The sequence below is a fragment of the Sitodiplosis mosellana genome, unplaced genomic scaffold (assembly GCF_009176505.1).
Source record: "Sitodiplosis mosellana isolate CC-2019 unplaced genomic scaffold, AAFC_SMos_1.0 Smas_scaffold_6226, whole genome shotgun sequence".
Taxonomy (NCBI): domain Eukaryota; kingdom Metazoa; phylum Arthropoda; class Insecta; order Diptera; family Cecidomyiidae; genus Sitodiplosis; species Sitodiplosis mosellana.
The window spans coordinates 759,504-764,071 of NW_022601467.1; positions in this window are offsets into that span (position 1 = coordinate 759,504).

Below are 4,568 nucleotides of genomic sequence, written 5' to 3' on the forward strand. Positions count from 1 at the left end.
AAAAAAACCACAAAACAAAAAAAATTTTGTGTGTTGTTTACGGCAACGAACGATTCGTTTTGAAAATATATCGATCGGACGAGAATGTGAAGAATGTCAGCGCAGCTCACAGTGTTCACTTATGAATGGTTTAAACGTAACTAACTATATAACTAGATTAAAGAAACCAAGCGATCCACTGCGAATGAGGTAATAATACGTGAAATAATGATAGCAACGATATACTCAACACGATATTCTCTCTTCTCTTCTTGGTATTCGTTTTCGTATTCCAAATATACACCATTGAGACGCACAACGAGCGCAGATGAAAAGCATAACCGTAACGGTTCCGATATTTTTCATGTGCTTTATATGCGCGCATTTACGTATTCTCGTCTCGCGCGAGTAGTGTGTTTTAGTGTGCTGAAACGAATGTGACGAACGGGAGAGAGAGAGAGAGAGAGAGAGAGAGAGAGAGAGAGAGAGAGTGAGAAAAACACACACCGAATGAACACACAGCACACCACACAAAATTATTTGTATATTGGCTCTTATGGTGAATGAGTGTGTATGAGTGCGTGCGCGCGCGCATGTTTCTTTATATTTGTATGTGATCTACCGATGTTTACTTTACTGCCAGTGTTTCTTTAAATGACACAAGATAAACTAGGTATTCACCTATGTTCTTTGCTTTCGGATTTTTATACAATGTGCTGCTGTTGTTGTTGTCTTTTCGTCCATACCACCTATCTCTTTTCTTTTTCTTTTTTTGGCTATCTCCCATCGACACGATGGAAATGCAAAGGGAAAAAAGATGAGATATTCAGAAGAAAAAAAAATATACATAAAAAATAACACATTATTGCGTCAATTGATCGTTTGTGTGTGCATGTGTGTGTAAGTATGAAATGCCACGATATAAAATTCTATGAATGAACGCTTTCAGTTTTACGAATGAAGAGTAGAAAAATAAACGGAACGGTTTTCGGTGTAAAAAGCACATATATATATATATATATATATATATCAATTAATTTCTGGGCAAATAGAAAGAATAACAGTAGCAGCTTTTTAAGTTTGGGAAAATGACACTTGAAAGTGGAAATTGGTTAAAAAAAAAACTTTGCAAACAACATAGAATATGATATTGTTGAATAGTTATTAACAACAACACCAATGTGACTTAATCGATATGAATGAATGAAGCGCGAAGAGACACCGAACAAAGGGAGCAGCAAGAGAGCAAAAAGCAAAAACAAAGAGATAAAAAAATAAACGAGAACGAGATCGATTCCAGATGAAGCGCATGCAAAGGCACACGTTCAAGATGAATAGCCAAGAGATGCTTGTAATCGATATGCAAAATTCAATCACAGACAATACACATCCTCTCAATGTTATAATTTATCAATTATCCCAATATGAAATGATTTCAATGGAAGCGTAATTTCAAGAAAGAAAAATACACTTACACTCCAGGAGTTAGACACTCTGATTTATCAGTTAGACATATTTAATTCTCCTGTATTTCTTTCTCTCTCTCTCTCTCTCTCTCTCTTGCTCACTCACTCTTCGCCGCTCGTCAATTCTGAATGACGTATTTTTTTTTTCAGTTGACATCCACCGGAGATAATGAATTATACGACAATTATTGATTACCTACCTCGCATGCCATGATGCGATTGATGATAACCATTTAACCAAATCGAAGGTGATCTTTATTTCTTGAAATTTTTGATGGATTCTTTGAACAGAATCGGCATGCGTATAATTATTATTTATGTTATGAATAGTTTTCCGTTTAATTTGATTGGATCAAAAATCAATTTAATTTTCGATACGGTTCTTTTGGGACGACTCATTGTATATTTCTTTTACAACAATTATTACATTTACAAATTTGGTTTAGTAAAAGAAAACGAATTGAGCACAAGTGGAATATTACACACAGGAGCGTCGTTCATTCAATTTTTTTCTGTCATTTATGCGATTGTCATCTTTTATTCGTGAACGAGAAGAAGAAGACGAAATGCACCATCAGTATAATGTCTCAGCCCACTATTCTCGGCTTACGGTTGCCGAATATTAAAACGTTGTTGGTCATGAATATGACTTAAGCGTTGGCAATTAAAATGATTCGCTAAATTTATATTATTATATGTGTCTTTTCAGAGAAAGAAAAGCTTGAAAGGCACATCACACGTAGCAAAGGTTGTTGAATTCTCGTTTATGGTTGATGACGAAAAAATGTTAGCGAATGACCGAGATTCCTTCATGTGGTTAAATTTTTTTTTTTTTTTTTTTTTACAAAGAACAAGTGGCATAATCTCATGATGAGTCACAGTTTCACATTTCTACGTGTCAATTCTTAACCGTTACATCAGCGTTATCTCGTCGCGTTCTGTATTTGAGGATTTTTTTCAACATTACCACGGCGGCTTTAGGTGTCATCTTATTGATTTTTTTCATTTTGGAAATCGACGTGTTTATGTAGAGAAATGGTTGACCTATTCAAATAGGAAGTACCGGATTTTATTTTTTTTTTATTTCAGTTACAAAGTTTACTTGTTTCTATGAAATAAATCAACTCGATAAAAATGCAATGTTTCAACAATTACCTGTGATTTAGGTGCATATTTCTACGTTTTAGTTAGCAATAATATTGTCATTGTTATATAATTGTTATAAGAGAAGAAGTGGATTCCTTTTGTTATCACTCGAAGTGAATTTAACCCAAAGAACGCAATTCGTCAAAGAGAATGAACCCTTCAATCACATGAATATGGTTCGATTAGTGCGATGTGATTACTAGAATTGTAGTAAAAAGTCAGTTAATTAGTGATTTTCTGTATTGTCATATCATCATGCAAAAATGAACAAATTTTTTTGTTTTTCAATTGAAAATTCAAGATTTTATGTCTTTTATTCTTAATTCTTGCACATTTAATCTCAATACTCATTTTACAATGACAAATTCTTATTTTAAAAATTATTCCTTAAAATTACGTTGAAATTATAAGCGAACCTACAAATTGTAATTTTAAATCAAAAAATTAGTTTTTTTCCACATTATGTGGTGAACGGTGGTGAAAGTTGATAGAAAATTCGAAAAAAAATTGAGAAAATATTTCAGGAAAATTTAGGGACTCTAATAATATTGAATAAATGACACAAAGAATAATATAAACCATAACGTTAAAGAAAATACATTTCAAAAAACCATGAAATGCAGCATTTAATTGGGCGATTGATTTGAATCGTTAAAATAGACTTATTGTTATGCCGAAATGATTCTGTTGGGTGTTTTTTTATGAATCTGTTTTCATGTTTGAATCTGACATGAGGAGAAAAAAAATATCTTTAGTTGTTTCTCAATTTGAGATTATAATCAGTATTGTGTTAAAAAAAAATCGTAAATCTCTTTATTATTTTAAGGCAGACTATGCGAACAATGGAAAAGAATCAGCGGAACGATTAAATGACTGTATACATTCAGTTATGTTTGCTTCTTCGCACTATTGTTTCTTTCATCTGTCGAGACTAAATTGATGGATTAGGCAAGACTAGGATATTGATATAAAGATATAGGTCTGTCGTAAGCATAATTAAAAAATGATTTTATTAACTAAACGCAAATAATAGTTTTTGCAATTACGCAGATGATAATTTTATGATAGAAAGGCGTTTTAAAATTGTCCATACTAACAGTCGATTATTCAATTGATGTTTCAATTTTTGACGTTTAAAATTTGGTATCGTGACCATTTGTCCTTTGGAATGAAGTCTTATAATCTACATTTAACGAATTCAAATTCATTTTTGTTTGGTCTATTAAACGAAAAAAATATGCCCAGCTTTTTTTTCTCACAACATAACCGAGTGTTTTTTCCGCATAAAGGAGGCTTCATCAAATTTTCAACGATACAATCAGATAGCAATTCATTATGTTAAAACATAGGTCGTACGCAGTGGCATAACGTTTGAATTGTTATCAAACAAAAATCGACCGAGAGAGCACGGTTTGTGTTTGTTACTATTGGATGATTGCCGACCAATAGAAATTTAACATCGCGTTGAGCATATTGTTGTCTCACTTCAACCGCTGCACAACCAACCGATCATACGACCCACTGGCACTGGTGTATGCTTTCCAATGGTAACGCCGACTTGCTAGTTTTTGTGAGTTTAAGGTGGTGTTACTAGTAGACTATGTCATTTGAGACAACTGGAGTGTGAAACGCTGCTAGCGTTTTGGGGCGTATTTTAGAATGTTACTCGTTAACGATAATTATAGGTTACCCAACGTTAGAGAGATGTTTTACTAGTGCAATTTTGAAATATTTATTGATTGTTTCATCATAGTTTGGTTTTTATTTAAATTATATTTCAATTCATGGCCGTATTGAGTGTAATAATTCAACTTTGGTTCGTATTTGAAAGAGAGAAATGATTGAAACGCACACATTAAGTTGAGAATAGTGTGAAAGGAATGAAAATGCATATGGTGAGCCATCTATGTGCGAGAGTTAATGAACACTCAATAATAGAAAAACATTTCAATATTTAATCGCACAATATTGCAATTT